The 22,617-nt window shown below is 37.1% G+C and overlaps 1 long non-coding RNA gene across 1 annotated transcript in view; it reads left to right on the top strand.

Annotated features, from left to right (window-relative positions):
- The window catches only part of LOC116101480, a 43,062-nt gene that overhangs the window by 11,749 nt on the left and 8,696 nt on the right, over positions 1-22,617 (top strand). The window contains exon 2 of the long non-coding RNA XR_004122839.1: positions 6,620-6,667. This is a non-coding gene — a long non-coding RNA (uncharacterized LOC116101480). The remainder of the gene's footprint in view (positions 1-6,619; positions 6,668-22,617) is intronic.

Genomic DNA, 22,617 nt, shown 5'->3' with positions numbered 1-22,617 from the left:
GAAATTTTAAGGAGAATTTATACCAGAAGATGCTAGAATGAAATCTAATGTCAGATTAAATTTTTGTTATTAGCCAACTCAATATATTTGAATATAAAACAAAACAAAAAAGAAGATAAAGGTTTTTGTAAATGGGTAAGATGTGTCAGAGAAAAAGAACAAAATCTGAATGAGGAGACAAAAGGAAACAGGATGTCATTGCAAAGGAAAAGAATTCCAAAATCAGAGAAGACTTGGCAAAAACTTATGCTGGATAAGGCACAAGGCACGGTGCTTCAGGCACCAAACAAGTAGTTCCAGCAATGCGTCCACTAAGTGTGAACGCCTAAAACATATCTCTCACCCTTTCACGCTAGTCCCTGAGCCTAAAACATGTTCATAGTTCTCATTCTTAAGGAGCAATTTGCCCTTTCTTGTTGACATAGTGTATTGTAACAGTTTCTTCCAAAACTGCAACATTTTATCCTGCAGGAAGCTCCTTAAACCGGAAGGTAAACTATTCAAAAATAACTTCTGGAAGTCCCTGAAACTTGCAGATTGACTAGGCACCTCCTTGTCAGGGTAAACTATAAAAGCTGAAGGTACCTTCCAGAAGAGCAGGGCCAACCTGGAACGAAGGCTAGAAAAGGAGCCAAGCTGCAGAGAAGATGGGGGAGACCGACCAGACAAGCTGCTTAGCTGAGGCAGAAACCAGCTGAGCCGTCTGGAAAGGGTTTATACCACCTGTGGTTCTTGGAAAAGGCACTCTGCGACCTGTTGAGCTGTACAGTGTGCTCCAGGTTCCTAACTTTGTGAGCTGTCGCCGTGCTGAAGTGCGCTTTGCTGATGCAGCTGCCCTCGAGCCACTTCTCCAGAAAGTAACCCCTCACCCAAACTCGGTGACCCCAGTCAGCCTCGTTGGTTCTCCAGCTTGGACTTCCGTGGTATCTTAACTTCTAATTTGATTTCCTAGGCTCTCTTTCTGGGGTAAATTGGCTTGTGTGTTTTGTCTCACCAGGAAAAGTTTGTCACACATCATGTGGCAAGTCTGTAAGCCACATCGTTGGTTACTTTGACCCAATTTCTGATGAGGAACGACTTGTAGGAGTAAGGGTTTATCTTGTGGTTTGAGGATCGATTGCATCATGGTGGAACACGTGGCAGTGGGGAAAACTCTCACCTTTGGTAGCAGTAGTGTGAGGCCGTTCACTCATATATATATATATATATATATATATATATATATATATATATATATATGGACTTGGAAACAGGATTTCTATGATTAGCTCATTCACCCTTTTAATAAGTTCTAGGACCCCAAACTCTGAGATAATGCCATTCCCATTGAATTAAGTTTCTTTGCGAACTCCCTCATAGATACACCCAAATATATGCCTCCATGGATGTTTTTAATCCAAAAAAGAGGTAATATCAAGATTATCCAATTGAACAATATTTTAAAATATCTAAAAAGTTTTAATTGACAGCAAGAGGAATGTTGAAAACCAATATAGTAAAGCTTAAATTTATCTACTTCAGGGCTTGAGTCAAGTGAGTTTCTTGGGTAGGAATAGAGTTTCATGAAAGCTAATAAAATGTGCAGCATAATAAAATTATTTACTTCATACTGAAGCCCAAGAGGGGCTCAAACTATTGAAGTCACACACTGGTTCTACCATATAGGACTTCAGGTTCAGTAATGATAAAGTATTTGCTAAAATAAACATATGTGCACCATTCTGAATTTAATGAACATCTATTAGTTTTCTGTGGGTTAAAAATATGCCAGGTAGCTTCTTATTTAACCAAAATATATTGTTCTTTTTAACTTTCTATCTTCATGATTATAACAGATACAAACAATTCTGTGGTTGTCACTAATGGAATCCTACATAGAGAGTATGGTTGTCATTTTTATTTGAGTTTTCTTGCCATGAAATTATAAACTTATTGTGGACCAGCTTTAATAGTCAGGCATTTGATAGACTTATAACCTGTGTCCTCAAAGTAGCTTAGTGTTTATTAGGGCTCAGCTTTTCTCTCTTCCGTCTTGGATTAATTTTTATCAAATTAACCAAGATTAGAATGATAGCTAAGCTAGAGTGGGTGTTTTAGTATTTTTAAAAGGCAATTCGAAATAAAAATAAAACCACAAGGTGGCAGTAAAGCATTCAAGCTTTATTCAGGATACCCTTGGCCAGGTGGGGGAAGGCGCAGTGAAAGACTGGCAGGTGAGAGGCTGGAACTAGGAGCAGTACCACACAGAAGGGCTGGAGAACCAGGAACTTCCGGAGTCCTGGGGTGGCTGGAAATGAAGCTAGGAAGCTGCTGTTGCTACTCAGCAGGATGCTGAGTCCTTGGCGCAGGTAGCTTAGCTGCAGAGGTCAGCAGAGGCTTGGAGTGTTTATTGTGCAAGAGCTCCTCTTATCTATGCAAGCAGATGTTGGGCACAGTTCTACAGAGGATGGCACACAAAACGAGCAGGCTTAAAGTGGCAAAAACCAAAATCTGTCTATTGCAGTTATCTTTAAAACAATTGCATGTTTGAAAATGTGAGTTTGATGCCAGAGAGCTTTTGAGCTCCTGGGTTTCAGGCAGTTACAACTGAAGAAGCTTCAGATCAGAGGGTCAGAAGCTGAGGCATTTACTTGATCTTTTATACAGTTGCATGACCTCTGTAATCTCTATATCTTTCACAACTTTAGAGACTTAGGTTGAAATAAGGGAATTGAAATAGGCAATGTAGGACTTGCCTAAAGATGAAATGACATGACACAGGCTAAATGTGAGGTTCATAATGTGTGCCTAGAAAGTATTAATTGTCTTCAAGATTCTTTCTCATGGCATTTTGGAATATGCCATGATATGATAATGTGAGTAACTGCTAGGGAACTTGAGTCTAAGGCATAAAAAACAAAAAATGAAAAACAAACAAAATAAAAAACAAAAAAAATGTGAAAGAGTTTGCACTGCAACATTCTTTTATTTTCTCCCTTTCCTTCCTTCTTTCTTTCTTTCTTTCTTTCTTTCTTTCTTTCTTTCTTTCTTTCTTCTTTCCTTCCTTCCTTTCTTTCTTTCTCTCTTTCTTTCTTTCTTTCTTTCTTTCTTTATTTCTTTCTTTCTTTCTTTCTTTCTTCCTCTCTCCCTCCCTCCTTCCTTCCTTCTTTTTTTTTAGAAGTGTTCTCAGAGGACAGGAATAGGATTCTGGAGAGAGGAAAACAAAAAAAGTATAAAAATATGCCAGGACTTTCACTGTGGTTCTTTGTGGTGGCTGTGATCTGATGAGAACACTGAATAAGGCTCAGAACTATATACCAGGAGTTAACAAAGGAGACCAGTGATAGTGGCATGTCCTTCTGCCCTATTCAGGTGATAAAAACCAAGTGAGATATAAGTGCCTCAATTCTACTTTGCACATTTGAGCTCTGGTTGGTTACCAAATTCTCACAACACTACCACTGCAAAGCCAGACAAGTACAAGCTTAGGTGCTTCCATTAAGAAAGTTTTTTCTGGATACATCCATTGAAAATTGGTTGCAGCCAACAGTTGGAATTCAGTATAAGAACTTAGAGAAAAGAAAGCACATATTGCTCCAATGCCAAGGTCATCAGAAGCCTGTAACCCATATCATCAGAAACCATGTAACCAATAACAGGCAATGCTGTCTTGGAAAGAGAGATCTGTTTTCAAAAAACCCACAAACTTTCCCACTGATTACCATTTCTGGGGGTATTTTTGTATGCTTGTTTTTCAGTTTTCCTTCATGACTTTAGAGCAAAACCAATTTTAGATTTCTTCCATTGTATATTTTTCTGTGAGCAGAAAAAAATGATTTTATACATAATTTCCCCATTCTGCTTGGATACATTTAATTGCAAGATAGTAATGCTTCTCTGCTTCCCTTAAAGTAGCTGTGATTACTCAAGACCATGCGCACAAGGGAGAACCCAGGGCACATCTTGAGAAAGATACATTTAATTGATGCAAATCAAACTTTACTGGCTTCTTACAGAAGATATAGGAGGAGACACCAAAGCATATGGGATATTCTTGTTACTGTTTTACCCGGCTCAGGCCCAGAATTAAGCATGAGTTGAAAGATGAGACTTTTCTATTTCCTTGGACACCATGGGAGTGGACTCATTAGATGTAATTTGGGGAGTGTTTAAATAAAGGAGTTTTTCACTCACAATTTCCTTCCAAGAAAGGCAGCTACTTCATGTAGTATTTAATGAAAGAGACCACCAGTTGGATTAATGCTGGGAGAAAAAAAGTACCCTGTGTTCTTGTCTATAGTACTGTTCCCTTAGAGGATTTTCAATAATCACATGGAATCACACTCACTGTATATTCCAAATTCTGAGTCAAGTGGAAGCAGTTGATGAGCCACACTACCAGCTTGGTTACATCAGAGCAGGAAGGTTCTGAGCTCTCTCCTGTTTTGCTATTTTACCTTTTCTATACTCTGGCTCTTTCTTCCCCCATGGTTCTTCTTTCTCCTACCTTTGATTGACGTATTGATGAGGTACTTTCTAGGCCTTGCAGGCATAGAATTCTGCCTAAAGCATTCTGTGATCACTCATGCATCTGCTAATAGTCTCCCTTTCCAACTATCACTTGTTTTAGCTGGAATTTCTGAGAATCTCATCGCCCTAGCATGGGTTATTTATTATGTCTTCCAAGGTGTACCACCTCAATTATATCTGGTTAACATAGGCATTTATTTGGGGTACAGTTGTCCTAGAATTGTATTATCCTTGAAGCATAAAGCATGGGCCTGGGATCTGCACAGGCCTTCACAAACAACAAACAGTAGGAAAAACGAGGGCCTGGCAGTGGTGGCACACACCTTTAATCCCAGCACTTGGGAGGCAGAGACAGGTGGATTTCTGAGTTCTCCACTGAGGCCAGCCTGGTCTACAGAGTGAGTTCCAGGACAGCCAGGGCTACACAGAGAAACCCTGTCTTGAAATCCTCCTCCCCCTAAAAATGTAAACACGCCACAATATTCCCTTTCCAGCCTCTTTTAAGTACCAGTGGAGATAGAAAAAGCTTTTTAAAAGCCTGACATATCACAATTAACTCCCCCCAGCATTTCATGAAGATCCTGGAGTGAGGAGGATGGTGCTCGGCTTCCTGCAGGTTAAGAATGAAATTTTATGTATAAACATCATCCATATCAACATGAAACTCAGTTACTTTGAGTAATAAATGGTTGGCTTTAGTTGAAATGAATTTTCATTTAGAGAAAAGTTTAAGATATCTTCTCATAATTTTATATTTACTAAACAGTGAAAGGAAGACTATTGTCTGCCGTTACCTATGCACCAATGACATTCGGAATTTGCAGATATTTGATGTGGACTACTCACCAAAAAGAGAAGTTGTATCATTCTATGTGTCATTCTACATAAAGAATAAGACACAACCTCAATACCACTTAAGTTCTATGACCTTTTTTTTTTTTTTACTCATGAAGGAAGATTGACCATGGGTTTCTAGACTATCCTATATAAATATACTCTACTATTAAATTAAATGGCTTTGGAATTTATATATCATACTTCAGGATCTTGCTCTTCCTTTTATAAATGGTCAGATTAAATTCTCAGATGATGAGTGTATACAGAAATTTTAAAGGCAAATGTTAATGGAATTCATATATTTTTCAAGTAAGGTGCTACATTGTTCAATTTCTCAATGTCTTATGAAATACAATGATGCAAACTTTGATCTGTTAAAACAAAATAAACTATGCAATCATCCCACTATACCTTCTTCCTTAAGCAATTAATATATGCCCATAATGATAGAAATGTTGTGTTTATGTTTTAATTAGGTACAGAGGTTAACAGAAATGATACAATCTCTCTCTCTCAGACACACACACACACACAGGAGCCCCGTATGTAATCATGCAAATGAGGCCATGTCAAATGCAATAGCTTAGGTAAGAATAGTATTTTGTGTTTTAGTTATATCAGAAAGATATTCACTGGCTGCATGAAGAAGATGCCAAGAGATTATACATATACAGAGGTCAGAGATGATAGGGTGTAGATAAAACAGAGGACACCTATCGGTAAGGATGGAGGGCTAAAGAGTGAAGTATGTGGAAAGTGTTTGGAGAACGTTTCTGCTATGTATATTGTTGATAAAGAGCATTTGGAAGAGCAGCACTGTCAAGGAAGAGTATGACCAATGTGAGTTCTTTGACTGTGGTGCTCAAGAGATTTAGTCATTTATTTTCTTAAGAGCTTGAAAGCAAAGAGGCACGTGCGTCAGCAACTAAGACACTACAAAAACCATGTAAGACCTCTTTGAACTCCTAGTTTTCAAAATATGATTCATCTGCCACTTATTAAATTTTCTCAAAAAAATTAGGTTTCCTCCTATATATTAAAAATTATTTTTGAGAGGCACAGTAGAGCCTCAAAGATATAAAAGATGAACTATTTTTAAATGCTATATCACTTGTATATTCATTTCTCTGAACAAATTAATGGCGATGTGACTTTTTACTCAGTATCTAAAGCAGTGGATCACTGCAGGTAATAACTTCAGCCTGTCTCTTATTATGTCAGACTTCTCTGAAGGAAATATCTCAGTGAGTTTAGAAGAACTTTCTATTTTCAGATAAGGTCCTAAGGAGAACAGAGGCTGGTGTCAGCAGGGAGAGATGAGGTAAGTAACTGGCTATTAAGATATGTCTACCTGGTAGGTGGCTAAAAATGTCAAATGCTTGCTAGGAGTAGAAAATTATCAATTTCCATGATAGAGGGCATATGATATCCTTCAGAGGATTATTATTAATTGTCTGGATTCACTGTTGCTGAAGTATAGAGATTGGTATGAAAAATATCAGAAGCTTCAATAAAAGAATATTAAACATACTCATATTTAAATCTTGGAAGTTTATGAACCCAGAGGGATTTTGAATATCTTTGGTTAAAAAAAAAAAAAACAGAGAACAGTATAGTTAACTTAAGTAAGCAATGACACACCACGTCTGTGCTGTAGTCACAGAACTATATGCCAAGGCCCAAGCCTGGCTTGTTGTCAATCTTTGTAACTTAAGTTTTCAGAAACTCAGTCAAAAGTTTTTCTTACATGTTGCCTGTGGTCATCTTTCAGCTACCGTGACAGAATTATATTATTGATACAGAAACTGAAGAGTCCACCAACACAAAAATGATTACTTTCTGTTACAGAAAGATTTCGTTGACAACCCTATTTGATGTTTAGGAGAATCCATGTCAACCAGTGCTGTAATTTGACTGTATTTCTGAGGTGAAAAATTTACATTCTTCACAAATATTTTTTTGAATGGTTTTTTACGTATGTATTCACACAGAGAGAATTACAGAATGTTTTGAAATTTGGTCTTTTCTTCTGGAGTCAATGTTCAAACCCTCCTGGATTGTACCTTTACTGCTCCATTCAACTGATGAGTTTATTGATTTGAAATAGCTCATAATTAAGGCAGACTTGACTGTACTACATGATTTTTATGTTTTTTTTTTAACTTAAGGATTTTTAAGATATGCATACTGATAAAAAGTTGATAGGAAAATATTTTAATCTCTTAATCTTAAATTATACATTAACTTATCAATCATAAAACTTCTCCAGTATTTTGCTTGCTCCTGAAACAAGCTCCAAAAATTTTCTACCAAAAGGACCTTAGACTCCTACAGGGGTGTGATGGAGATTTCATTACTTGGGCTTTTGTTTCACAAGTTCTTAAATGCAATTCCAGGTCTGGAGCTTTAAGCTTGGAATTCAGAAGTTTATCACTCTCTATTTGTTTGACCCACCTCCTCTCAGGAGGTTGGGCAGTATGCTTCCCGTTCCTTCTCTGTGGCATGGGATTCTTCAGTCAGCAGGTATCAAGTGTCACTTTGTACAGTATTCTGCATGTCTGTCTACATTGTCATGAGTGCCATGATTTTCTCTTCTTCATAAGATCTCTTAGAACTCCAGGTTTGCACATCATGGTTTAACTATTTGTTCAGTTTAGGTAAGTTGACTTGTAATCATTGTTATCAAAGGAGATATACTTCACATGAAATCATTCATTACACTGCATACTTGAAATATGTACAATTTTATTTTTACTTATATCTTTAAAAATATTGAGGGAAGCAAAATTGGTGAGAAATAAGCTCGGTCATGTACTCTGGCTATGTGAGCTTGGAAATCCCAGTCCTTAGATGAGCTATCTGGCAATTTGTGGAGGAGAAACTAGCCCTTCATAAAACTTACTTTTCAATTCCTCTCTGAATTGAGTCCAACATGAGAGTACAGAGTAATCCCCAGTCATCCTATCCTTTATTCTTAGAGTTTCCAAGGCCTTGGGCTTCCCAGTAGAAAGGGAAGCATTACAGAGCCAAGACAAGTCATTCCTGTAAGTAACAGTATATACAAATTAAAAATAAGTAAATGACAGATTGTACTCCAAGACATTAAGATAGTTTAACAGGAATGGGAGCAGAAATAATTATGGTATAAGTGTGTTGTTAGGGTCTAGCAAATCTAAACAGGCAGGAAACTGTAACTATAGATACATGTTTCCTGAAAATGATATTTAGATTTTTATTTTTATCATTGTGACTATGTGCTATATTCCTGATCACCTTCTCAGAAGTAGTCATATACTCCATCTTCATACCACAAAAAGAAACTAGAATTTTCAAGCCATGAACTTCAGCTATCCAATAAAGTTACATTTTAGTTAAGACAAAAACACTATTCTAATTAATAAACACTATCAGAAATTAATATTAATTTCTATCTACTTATTTACTTTTTCCAATAAATGTTTAATTAATGTCAAAAATGTAACAGATGGATATAACCCATGAAAAACTGTAACAAGAAAAATATTTACTTGCCTTTGGCTTGAAGTTCCTGATTAATAACAAAATTACTTCTTAAGAGGATTTTGTGATCTGTCTTCTGTCTGGAGACAGGGTCTATTGTGCACAAGTTGATTTTGAACTTGTGTTGCAGAGAATTATCCAATCCTCCTAACTCTACATCTTGAATGCCGGGGTACATGAGTGCCTTACCATGCCTTGTTTGTAGAATGCTAAGAGTTAATCCTTTCGTGTATGCTGGGCAAGCATCTGCCAACGAACCACAGCCTCAGCCCATGTTTTAAATCACTTCAAATCAGCCAGACTTGAACATACACTGTGAGACACTAATGCTCATCACATTCTGAAGAAACAGATCCAAGTGATTACTTCAAATTCACCCTGTTCTTCTGAGTTTTCAGTAAACACACATTTTTGTGGCAGACTGTGAATGAGTACCCTGTGATTTAACTGCACAATGAATTCAAGTGACATTTTTCATCCAAAGCCATTCTGTTCAAAGTCACATAATTTTAAAAGGACACTATTACTGATGAGAACTGTGTATTGAGATAAGTCTGTGTAGACAAATATTCTACATTTGAAGCTTCAAATGAGTAAAGTATTTGAATATACAACTCTTTACTTCAGGATCATACTTCCTTTTGTTAGTCATTTTTTCTTGAAACTCATTCAGGATTCATTCATTAGGTAGTGTGATTGATTAGAATTCTTAACAGATTAGAGGCTGGGAATGATGTCTCATGCCCTAATCCCCAGAACACACACATACACACACACACACACACACACACACACACACACACACACACACACACTTCAATGCAATCATTTACTGTTACTGTATGTATATCTTTTGTAGGGATGACCACTGAGCATTAATACCTTACTCAGCAGGTGTTCATTGCTTATAGCTCTTTATCTAAGGGGTAGATGCCCTGTGACATTATCTGAATCCTGTTTGGCATGTTAACTGAAGTCACAGTTCAGATCTTGTTTAGGCAGCCATATTGTTGACAATATATGGCTATAATTTCCATGTCATATAGAAAGCACAAATTTTTCAGCAGATTTCCTCATCCTCTGACTCTACTATCTTTTCTGCCCCTCATTCAAAACGTGGGACTTTTAAAGATGTGCCATATTTTATTTTGTGGTATTAATGTGAGACCCTGGGGACAAACAAGAATAAAACAAGTATAAATTTAGTTGATATGTTTGTGGTCAAGTTGACAAGGGAGGAGCCTTCTAGTTCTTATAGCTATCAACTTGACACAATGCACAGATATCTGAGGGGTTCACAACTGGGAGATTGCCTTCATATTGGCCTGTGGTTGTGTCTAGGGGACATTTTCTTGAATCGTAACTTATGGAGAATGACACAACATACTGTAGGTAATGGGACTATATTAGAAAGGTAGATGAACAATAAGTTTGGGAACAAGCCAGTTAACAGTTTTCTTTTGTGGTTTCTGCTTCAAGTACCTGCCTTGAGTTACTGTCTTTCCTGCCTTAGATGATGGATGTTTACCTATAAAATGAAATGTACCTTTTCCTGCCCAAGTTGCTTTAGGTCATGATATTTACCATAGCAACATAGAACAGTGAATTTCGATGGAGATTTTCCTCTCTGTGTGTGGCTTTTGTATAGTTATGCGTCCATTGTTATTCTTTCACTGAAGAAATCACCAACATGAATCAAATTCATTATAAGAGAGAAGAAGGGAGGAAGTAGAAAAGGAAATAGAGTGTTGACAAAGCAGAGATGGGGAGGAAAGAATGAGGAAGAGGAACCAGTAAGATCAGTCAGTTTGCTTTTTAACAGCTGTAGGTTTGATCAACTGAAATAATCCATTTCATATTAGAATCCTACTTTTCTTTTTATGAAACACCACAGGACATACCTTACTGATACCACAATCACCACCATGATCCACCTAGCACTAGGCACTTTTCCCTGCCAGGGAGTTAAGATTTGCAATTGTTCTCATTTAAATCTCTACTTCTTGTATTTTGGTTCCCATTTTGATATTTTTCCTCTTCTTCACCAAATTTTGATATTTTTATGAATTAGATTATGAAGATGGGTGATTTGTGGAAGGAGTAAGAATGTGATCCAAACATACTGTAAGAAATTCTCAAACAAATTAAAATTTAGAAATGTATAATAAAAATATTCTACAGCCTCTAGAGAAAACTTTAAAGTTCATTTTACTGATCAGAGATTTGAGACTCCAAGTTGAAAACTTTAAAACCTGAAGTTCAGCTGTGTTTTGAACTTAAATTTCTGACTTCAAATTTGGAAATCATGCTACACTGCCTGCATCATTTAGGAGTATAGGCATTTGCCACTTAGTTTGGCAGTACTGTCTGTGCTGTAGAAATTGAAAGTTGTACATTTCAGAAATAGAATCCTAGTTGAACCTGATGGTTTAACATTGAACATAAAGAAAAAGTAAAGCTGGAAGCTGAAATGATTTGCCCAAGCCTGATCAAAAGTCAGCATGTTTGAGTCATAAAGCTTTCATGTTGGTAAACCTATAAACCTAAAAACATAGAAACAAACAAACAAACAAACAAACCCCAAACATTAAAATGGAATGGCAGAACAGATGTGTCTCTGAAATATGGCTGAGCTGCTCACTTATTCACAGGTGATAAAGTGAATGACTCAGTGAGACTCGAAACTTGGAGTTGTATGCATGTGTATGCATGTAAGAGTGTGTACCTGTGCTATGTTATTTTTATATAATAACATATTTCATATGCAGTGAGATAGTGATAGTCTGTACAATTAGAATATCATCTCATCATTTTTTTTATTCTGTGGTCTAGTGTATGCTATATGTATGATATATGTATGCTATATTTTTATAGCTATATACTAACATAAGGATCCATTTGTAAATTTAGCCCAGCAAGAAATTTAAAATACATAATCAATTAGAACAATTATAACATGTACTGTAACTAAAGTTATGTGAATATGATTTCACCGTGAAAATGCCTTATTATGCCATATTCAGTCATTCCTCCATGCTGATAGGGCCATTCTTCTGCATGATGGGATAATGACTAGGAAGTGTGATTGGTTTCTAGAAGCATTTAAACATAAACACTGTGCTACTAGAACAGTGTTTTGAATTTAAATTTGCTAACAAAAAAGAATACAAGGAAATAGCTTATGAACTTTAATCATATAGTCATGGATATTCTGGACAAGAAATAATTTACCCTCACTCCCAGCCTGGGTGACATCATGCCATGATTTTATGATACTTTTCAGAACAGTGTTCAATTTAAAAATCAGATTTTGTGTAGTTCTGCAATTTTGTTTTTATTATCTTCCCTTCTCCCTCTGTGCATGTGTGTGCACATGTGCGTTCACACATGCATTCCACAGCTGACATATGAATGTAGGAAGACAGCTTTAAGAAAGTTCTCAGTTCCTATTATTGGATCCACAGATTGAAATTAGGTGGTTGGGTTTGCGTAGCAAGCTCCTTCATCTATTGAGTTATCTTGTTTTCCATTGCTGGGACTCTATTTGGTGTGTTTGAACTATAGGTGAACCCCTGACATAGCAATGAGAAAGCTTCCAGGTCCAAATCTATCGTGCATAGGTTATGTGCCTCTAGTGTAGATTCTGTAACCTAGCTTTCCAGTTGTGTTGTATGGAATAGAGGTGTAGACTTTAACTCCTGTACCTCATAGAAGATTTCCACTCCTTGAATAAGTCATTTCATCTCCCAGCCCTCATTTATTCTATTTTAAACAATGATAAGAATACTCTCTACTTTAGGGTTGATGGAAGGAAAAAAATGAGATAATCTTAATGAAATTCCTGGTCCATCATTTTCACATGATGGTGGTGGTGGTGGTAGTATAGAAATGCTTCTTTCAAGCCCTAAATGCAGTGCTTTTAAGACAACAAATTGCAAATCATGTTTTTGTAGAATCAAAGAAGGAAGACAAGCAGGTGTGAGTGAACAATCCGAGACCATTTAGAACTTGCCCTTCACAAGGTTAAACCCCTTAATTAAGTCTACACCAGTTCTTCTCAATCTTATAATTTGTATCTGACACTGCTCCATTGTAAGTACTGCATACAGGCTTATTGATTGTTTATTGTCTTGGGTTTCTCCTAGTTTATTCTGACATTTTCATGGTGGAAAAAGCTGATAATCTATTGTTTTTATCGTCACTATCAAGGGTAAGAAGTATACCCAGTGAGCTCTTGCTGACAACACCTAGTCATTATGTCCTTAGGATACAATGTATCCAAGAATATGGCCTTCAAAGTGTCATTCTCTCAATTTTATGAGCTACGGGCAGGCACCTGGTAATTCAGCAACTACAAGTAACTGCTGCTTTCATTTCCTTCACAATTATTTAAAGGAGAACGCTTGGACTACATTCAAACTGGAAACACCAGCCATTGGTTCCATTCAGGAATTTTGTCCTTTCTTCTGCCTTTCATTTTCTTTCTTTAAGGATTTACTTAAGGATTAAAATATGTTGGAAGTGTGGTGGGTGTATAAGATTGGGTAGCCTCTTTGAACAAGGTGAACCTCAGAATATTAGAAATATGTGAATTGAAATACTAGTTAGATCAAGCAATTAACATGATTTGTAAACAAGATTAAGGGCCACAAGTCCTGCTCAAGCTTGAAGTGACTTGTACTGCCCTGCATGGACCATCCAGTACCTGGCTTTGTAGCATCTTGTACAGAGTTAAGCTTTCTTAGGTGGTGATGGCACAGACCAAGATGGGAAGGAGGTGACCTCGTTAGTGATTTAGGATATTTAGTTATTATCCACTCTGTGATTTGTCACAGAAACCATGAAGATTCACTCAGTTCATCTCTGTGGTACAAAGCACACCTACATTTTAAAAATGTGTCATCCTCATTTCTTGAGTTTCTCATCTCTCTGCTTCTGTATCTGAACAAAAATCTGTTTCTAAAAGTAATATTATTTACTAGGATCCACCTTGCCCCAGTTGCTGTGTCATCCATTTTCTTAATTCAGATCTCTGTAATCCTGCATTCACCCAGGACAAAACTATCTTTTGGTAGATTTGCTAACTGCTCATCAATATGCAGTACTGAATGCTTTGGGAATGCTGTGTTGTTATTCCCAGCACTGCCGTAGGCTGATGTACCCTCTATAGATGACTTCAGTCAGGAGTGAATCAACTAGCTAACTGAATGATTTCTGAGACAAAGTATAGCATATCTTTAATATCAAAGAACCACCTTACGTGCCTCAGTGGGCAGAGGTAGAGGAAAAAGTAAAAAGCATTTCAATTCTCTTTTTCTGATTTTAGCAACGTGAAGAACACGCTTCTGTTGCGGACAGTACTAGGATTGTTACCAGTGGATAGCAGTCGGGATTCAGTCAAACATTTAGCTTTATATTAAACACTTCCTCATGGGGATGAGGGTTCCTAGAATGAACTTATGTCACTGTGTCTTTACTAGAAACATCTAAGAGGAGGAATGTATGCTTGCTTTGTAGGTATAAATAAACATACTGGGTTGGAGGAGCTCTTCTAGGGCTTGCTGTGAGTAACCTGACCTACCTGAGAGCAGAAGAGAGGGGTGATCAGGACAACATTTTGTGGTGACATGTCAGTGAGAATACATGGTGCCAGGGCTTTTATTTTGATATTGGTTCACTTTGACTTTTATCACAAAATTTTCTCCCTTCAGAAAAGAATGTGGGTTTTTAAATATGTGAAATTCTTTTCTTGTTTCTTGAAAGCTTCTACTTCTTCAGATGTCAAGTTCGTCTAATTAATATAAGTCGATGTGTGAATGTTATTCAGTTTCTTAAGAGAACACAGGAAATGTCTTATTTGCATGAAATTTAGAGTTGCAAATTTTAAGCCATAGGCAGCCAAAAAAATTAAAATATTTTAATTTAAGGAGTTTATTTGTAGATAAAAGATTAAATGGAATTTAAAAATATAATTATCCATGTGATCTAATGAAAATTATTTCTGAATACCAGTTAAAATATCTGAGTTCTGATTTAAACCATTGCACTAACCATCTGTATAATTTTGGCAGTTATTTTATAATATACCAATTTGATTTAATTTTTTTCATCTGAAAAAAATGATGAATTTTGTTGAAATTAGTTTTGTAACTTCTATAAATATTTTGACTACATTATAAATATTATATTTATAGATATATGATAGCTTTAGTCAACTTTCCTTGTATTATCATAATTTTTCAATGAAGGATTTTTAAAATTATTGAATATTGGCTTCCTATCCTAGAATACTGAATTTACAACAGACTTCCAGGTATTTTCCCATTCATGGTGGTTTGGAGAAACATTCAGAACTTGAAACATGTTACATCTTTCTATGATTTCTTTGCCAGGCACTTGATGAATTTTTCGATTAGAATTATTCTTCAGCCTGCTCTATCTAAAAATAATGACTACCCCAAAACCTACTCAGAATTCATTTGTGACTTTTTTCTTCACTCTACAGCCCTTTCCTCACTACCTCCCATATCAATTCTCAATCACATAAGACAGCAGGTAGCAGCACTGGATGGTGACGATCAATTCATACAGGACAAGGTTTTCCACACTTTGCAGATTCTATGCAGAAGAAAAAAAAACAAAGGTTTTGTAATTGCTGTGATCCCTTAGGGGTGAACATGACAGCTGTTTTAACAGCTGGAAAGTCACGTCTCCTGACAGCTCAGCAAAAGTGCTATAGACTGCTGAACATATCAGAAAGTGTGCATGAGCAAAACTGTCTCAGAACTGCTCCAAGACAAATTGATCTAACAGCTTTGCTCCTCTGAATAGTTTATAACCATGAACTGTCAGCAGGTTGGATCTCAGACCTGGGAAATTTTCCAGCTTCCCATTATTCTAAAATCCCTCCTGGGGTCTCAGATTAGGAATGTTTTAAGAGCAGTGAAAGCACCTACTTGATGCTTATACAGATTTCAAAAGGGAGTGAAACAGATCAGTTGGATTTGATGAAAGCTGGGGAGTTGTATGGCTGGTGTTGATGGATACTCTTAAGAAGTTTGGTTCTAAAACGTCCAGACTTAGAAGCGCTACTGTGCTTAGCTATCCGTTGCTAAGAAATCAAAATGGTCATAATTCCATCATGGGTGCATGGTACCTTCCCATCAACTCTTCCAATCTTTCTTCCACATGTTCCTTTAGTCCTTCATTTATTTCTTCTTTTAATTCATGATTTCTGTGTAGTTATGAACATCTGTTGTATGACCAAGCCAGTTTAAGTGCTGAGAAAATGTTACCTGCCTTAGTGGAACTCAATGAAGAGACAACGATTTGACAAAGAATGTCAAGCAAAGTGTAGCTGCAAGTGTTGTAAGTGCAGTGAGCATGGTGAATGGCAGGGAAGATCAATGCCCCACATGGGGCCAGCAAGTGTGATCCAGGAATCCATGGACCATGTTAACCTGGGTCTTCATGATACATTCATCCAAGAAGCATCAGGAGCTACAGGGACAGAGAAAGAGGAGCCACATTACATTTTTAGTTTTAACAGATCTTCTGGAAACTGAGGATGAGGAGGAAAGCTGGTAGGTACAAGAGAGACTCCAAGCAAGTTGTAAAAGTTCTGCTGTGGTCAAGGGAGGAGAGGATGCTGGGTAGGTCACTTGAGACACATTACTTATGTATAGCACATTTGAAGCTTGAATAAAAACTGACGGTTTTAATATACTGACAAAATGACCATCCTTTCGGTAGTAGTGAGGATAGAAGCTGCGTTTTACTATATTCTAGACAAAGCACAAGTTTTGCTGTAGCTCTCAATTTTATTTTAAGACAAGGTCAATCTTGCCCAGGCTCAACTTGAGCTCACACTGTAGCCAGGCACGCCTTTAATCCCCTTTGTCTTAGTTTCCTAGTAGATGGAACTGCAGGACCGCTTCACATCCTGTACCTTTAAAACACATATTTGATACCAGTTGCCTCTTATTTCTCTGTAAAACAACCACTGGCAATCAACTGGCCAAATTCAGCCATTGCTTTCTTTTTAAGTACAGTTTTATTACAACGCAGGTACAGTTTTGTATGGATCAGTGCCTGGCTGCTTTGAACTGTAACAGCAAAGCAGGATAGCTTTGATTACAGAGTGAGTGAACCAGGAGACTAAAGTTTATCTGGCTCTTTATGAGAAAAGCTTACAACTTTCTTCTCTATTCATACATAAACCAGCCGCAGAATGTTCACTTAGATAGTAACAACCATTTTTACTGAACAATTTTTAGTGCATGGGAAATTAATCAAGTTGAGGAATTATAATTTTTCATGTTCATCAAAGTCTTCTTTGTGTTACAGAATGTATCAAGATATGATAATATTTACTGCAAAGGAAATATATTGCTATCAAGGAAATGTTAATAGCTAGATTACTTTTCAAAATACAATTGTTTTAAAGATATCAATTATTAAATAATTTATGTAGATAGACTTGGTCTTACTTTTGGATGGAAAATGATGTAAAGAGATAATCTATCCATTTCATACCTAAGATTTTAATAAATATTCACAATTCTACTTATAACTGGTGAGGAGAGGGGACAGCTCTCCTACTTGTCACAGGTAGAGATAGCCCTGAGGAAAAAGAGCATGAGTTCTGGGCCTATCTTTCCTGAGGCAGTGCTGGAGAGCTGGCTCCTTATGTTATAGTAGGTGGTATGAGCTTGAGAGCACTGACCTTGTCCCTTGCCGGCTTTCACAGGCAGGAGAGCTGGCCCTGCCTCCCTTACAGAGCAGAACTGGCCCTACTGACATGGGAACAGGAAAGCTGATGGGCTGACCAGCTCAGATACCACCCAAGCCCACCCCAACACCTACCCCATTTATGAATGCCTAGAATACACGAAGGGGTAAGTCCTACAGAACTAAAATTGCATTATCTCCACGACACAGGACAACGACAGAATATGCCAAAGGAGTCCAGGTGAGGGTCCAGTATTGATTGTATAAAAGAATCCAGAGGCCTTGAACCAGACCCATGACTCATTGCAGTGAGCATCTGCATATAAAGCTGTGTAGACAAAGGGTATACTCAGTGACACACCACAACTTCCACAGATGTGTATGTGTGTGTGTGTGTGGGGGTGGGTGGGTGGGTGGGTGGGGGAGGTTGTAAGGGTGGAGGAGAGAAAGATGAGAGGGATAGGGGTGCATGATAAGAAATTAAAAATGAATCAAAAATATTAACATATTCTCAAATGGGGCAAATTGAAATAATAAAGTATTTGTATTATCAACAATAAAGTCAAATGGAGCCTTGTGTGTATTGCTTACAGAAAAGTGAAGAGATCGCATTGTAAATATGTCATGCTACTATAACTAAGCAAATATACAGATTTCTCTCTTTTCCCCAGTTAAGTCAAGATTGAATTATATGTTGTGCCTGCGCACTCACTGATGGCTGCTAAAGTCTTTCTGATATTGCATAAATATCACATAGAGAAAATGAAGGGCCTTGACAATTCCCTCTAAGCCTTCTGTGCTTGATTGCTTGTTATAAAAACATTAGCCAGTGTCAAAGCCATTGGAGTAGATTCCCACAAAAATAAAGTTTAGGTCTGAATTAACTTTTCACCAAGTGGTTTTCACAAAGCATGAAATTATCTCAGTGCTGAGAGTCACCACTTGCAGCTAGATCCTTGTCAAGTTTTTCCTAATTAGGCATTACTCATGGCAACTTGTTCTTTTTCTGCTCTTGCGTAACTGGGGCTCTTTAGATGAGAGTTGAGGTTGTTTCCACCCTTCTAGTGCTACTCGAAACGGGCCGTGAAGACTCTCTTTGTGGCCCAGAGAACACGTGTGGAAGGTGTGAACCTTATCCTTTATGACAGCAGTGGAGACCGACACACATCTACTGGCAGGAACTCCGTGACACTGTTCATGACTAAAAGTCAGTTATCATCACAATGAGAGGGGTCTGAGTACTCACTTTATGCTCCCTTCCTTTTTTCTCTTTTAAAAACTTTAATATTTCACTTAATTTTCATGGGAAACAAACCTACATATTTATTTTGTCTTATGTTTTGTATATTGCACATGTGTATATGTGTATGATTTACTGCATGTACATACATGTGTACAGGTACATGTGCCTGTGAACATACATGAAGAGGTTGGCTGGCAATTTGGGGTTTCTTTCTCTATTGCTTTCCACCTTATTTTTTTGAGACATGTTTGCTTGCTGAGGTTTTAATTTCACCTAAACTGGCTAAGCCAATCAGATCCCAGGGTCAGCCTGATTGTATCTACTGGGATTCTACAAATGCATGGCTAAGTGCGGGTTTTGGTTGGTTCTGGGGATGTGAACTTAGGTCCTCTTTGCTTTTCCTGCAAGCACTCCTGTACACTGAGCCACCTCTGTAGCCTGCAAAGCATTTTTTTTTGTAAAGAACAGAAATAAATCTTTATTTCTGTGAAGGCTGAGAGAAATCAAGAAAAAAATAGAAACTGAAATTTCTCAGAGCAAAATAGAAATAATGATATACACTGGTTTGTGTCTTCAGTAGAGATCTCTCCTTGAACCCAAGAACATTAATTTTTTGCTCTGTTCAGGAATTATTTTTATTTGGTATGTTTTCGCTGAAGTTTAAAAGATTACTCCATAGTGTTTCAAAAGTCACATTGAACAACAGCAAAAAAAAGTCTCCATATTTTTGTTATTTTCTTTGATCATCAAGCCCATCCTGAGGGCACAAAAATGAACTCAGTATTAATGATTAACAGTTGGCCAGATCGAAAGGGAATAAATAAATGGGACAAAGCCAAGAAGACCACATGTGTAAAACCTTCAAGTGCAGAGAGTGTGACAGGTTTGCCGTGTGCCTTGAATAAAGTCCACACTACTATTAAGGACCTGTAAGCTCCAGAGTCAATGGGTTTTTCCCTTCCTATTGGCATGGTATTATTATTTTTCTGTATAAAATAAGCTGCTTTCCACATGATAAGTTCCCTCTGGATAACACTTAAAAATCCACATCTGCGTTTTCTGCCCAATAATTCTATTCTACTTAATCTGAAAGCTATTAGAAGATTTCCATACTTCTTCTTTATTAGCAAGTATATTCTCATTGAACTAATCAGTTCAAGAATTCGAAGAGTGGAGTGATGTTTGGACTCCATGTCTCCCTTCTTCCCCATAGTCAGAAGGCATCCTTGTTTAAACAGCAGAGTTAATTCCATTTCCTTCTTTGTTTTACATAAAATGTGAGTACAGGTAGCCCTAGGGTAATTACAGCCATGCAACGTCTCAGTGTGAATTTTAAGGACAAATTTCTATCCACTCTCCTTATAAGGCACAAAGTTCTTCCTCAATAAAATTGTTCTTGGGAAAAAAAATATTTCTGTGGTGAGTCTTGTGGCATAATGGGCAAACTGTTGGCATTTGGCACTGAGGAGAAAATTATTTCTTGTAACTGTATTAATGATTCTCTTAAGTTATTTTCAGATTCATGGTGATTGAGATTGTGGAATACCTGAGTCTTTTGTGAAAGGATGTTACGTCATTGTGGTTTCCTTCTATAAACAAGCACAACTTTAGCTTTGGAAATAGGCAATTATTAACTATTTTTTTTTTTTAAAAAAGAAAAGAATGTTTGCTGAATGCCTCTAGCCACAATGCATCCAATCTTGAAATCTGCTTGGTGTAAAAAAAAAAAAAAAAAGAAAGAAAAAAAGAAAAAGAAAGAAAGAGAAGGGACTCTGCCATTGGAGAGATGAGCATCGATTAAGAAAGAAAATGATGCTACAATAACTCCTAAATTAAGCATTGTGTTAGTAGATGGGCAAACATGCATCCTTACATAGCTGTATGGGCTATGAAGAATACTGTGCTGCCTCTATAAACTTGAATTTCCAAAAGTGAGACAAGTCCTCTTTTTTACTACATTTAACTTTATCTATGATTTGTTTTTCTCATGAAAAATAAGGACAGATCATTTAGAAAATACAGATATCAAGTTCAAGTATCTCTCTACACATCCAGGAATCCCAGATGGCCTCTGGTCACTGAGAAAACCACTTGTGTCTCTGTGTCTGTGACCACAAGAAGCTTTGCAAACACTTGGCCTCCTTTATTTCCCTCAAAAGAATGGAAAGTCTCAGAGAATGTCTCGGGAACTTTGAGGGGAGAGATCATGTTCTTCTCAGCTTCTAAAAATTTAAAAATCACTGGGCTACATGAGGACAGAGGGGAACACACGAGATGTCAAGTTGTGTGAATTAAGTTACTTTGTCCTCAGTGATGATCACGTGACACTTTTTCTCTCACTCCCAATTTCCAGGAATTTTGAAGTTCATAAACTGAAATAAAACAAAGAAATATAAATAAAAACATACTTGAAACAAAAAAAAATCCTAAAATGTACTACAAAACATTGTAAAGGTTTGTTAATTTAATAAAAATGACCCACTGGATCCAATCATCAATTTCTAAAAGAGTTTTCTTCCTGAGAATGATTTCTGAAAAGAGGAAACTTATGTTCATAGTAATTAAAGTCAAGAATTAGTTAAAAATATAATTTCCATAACTCTGCCCTGAAGTCATTGGTCCAGCAGAAGGAGAAACAATCATTAATTATCTCTGTACCATAAGCATTAAGCAAAGATTCCTGTGAATGGGAAACTGGAGAAGATATTTCAAGTTACTTTTCATGATGTTTATGGTGACAGCACTTTTATTTTGTTGCCACAAGAATCTAAAACTACAGTTGTTGTTCTACAACATGGGAAGGGTGCTGGAGGCCTATTGCATAAACAGAAACGAAATAACCTATCTCCCATCCTAAGTCAACACATTTGAAATAGCTCAATAAAGAATCAAATGCACCCAAGATGGAGGAGGCCTGCAGGTGGAAGAAGTGCAAGCAACGTAGAGGTACGTCCAAAGGTCAGGTTAAATTGCTGGGTTTTGCCATGAAGTCAGAGAGCAACAGAAGACATAGGCAAGCACTAGCAGAGTGTCTGATGCAGGGGCTTTAAGTAGCAAGTGCACTTGAGGAGCTATATCAGATAGGTGGAGCCCACACCTTTTGGTTGGCCTTTCTTCTGACGTCTATGGATATAAAGAAAGATCCATGATGATGAGAGAGTCTCATGACTCACTCATTTTTAGTGTATGTTCCCAGGATTAGTTAATTCTGTAGTTGTTTATTATTATATAAAGGCTGCTTTTCTCCAGGGAACAGAGGAAATAGAAAAAATAGCAAATGGGTACCAACCCTCTGGAAAAGCAGATGGTTAGAAAGACGCGTGTTTGCCCTGAAGGACAAGGGCAGACAGCATTCTCTGGGGAGAGAATTTAGCCTGTTGATTTCAATCAGAGAAGCCTGTTTTTTAGGAAAACAAGTAGAAAGCCAGCATATCCAGCAGCATGACCTCCTAAAATTAATGACTTAAAAATCAAATAGAAGCGAGTGGAGTTAGAATGTTTGCTTAGGCCTTCTGCTTTTTATATTAAAACAAAAAAGGAAAATAAAATAAAACCACACCTTTTGTTTGCTTTTGTCATCTTTGCATTTTTTACTTCAGTGTCATACATTGAAATTATTAATTTTAATTATTTTAAACTTCCATATTTCTCTTCCTTCTTTTTTAAAAAAAATCTATGATTAATACGCATACATGTGTGTGTGTGTGTGTATGTGTGTGTGTTTGTGTGTGTGTGTGTGTTTGTGTGTGTGTTTGTGTGTGTGTGTTTGTGTGTGTGTG

The sequence above is a fragment of the Mastomys coucha genome, unplaced genomic scaffold (genome assembly GCF_008632895.1).
Source record: "Mastomys coucha isolate ucsf_1 unplaced genomic scaffold, UCSF_Mcou_1 pScaffold21, whole genome shotgun sequence".
NCBI classification, from domain to species: Eukaryota; Metazoa; Chordata; class Mammalia; order Rodentia; family Muridae; genus Mastomys; species Mastomys coucha.
The sequence above is the reverse complement of the archived record's forward strand: the minus strand, read 5'-3'. Positions and strand labels throughout refer to the sequence as shown.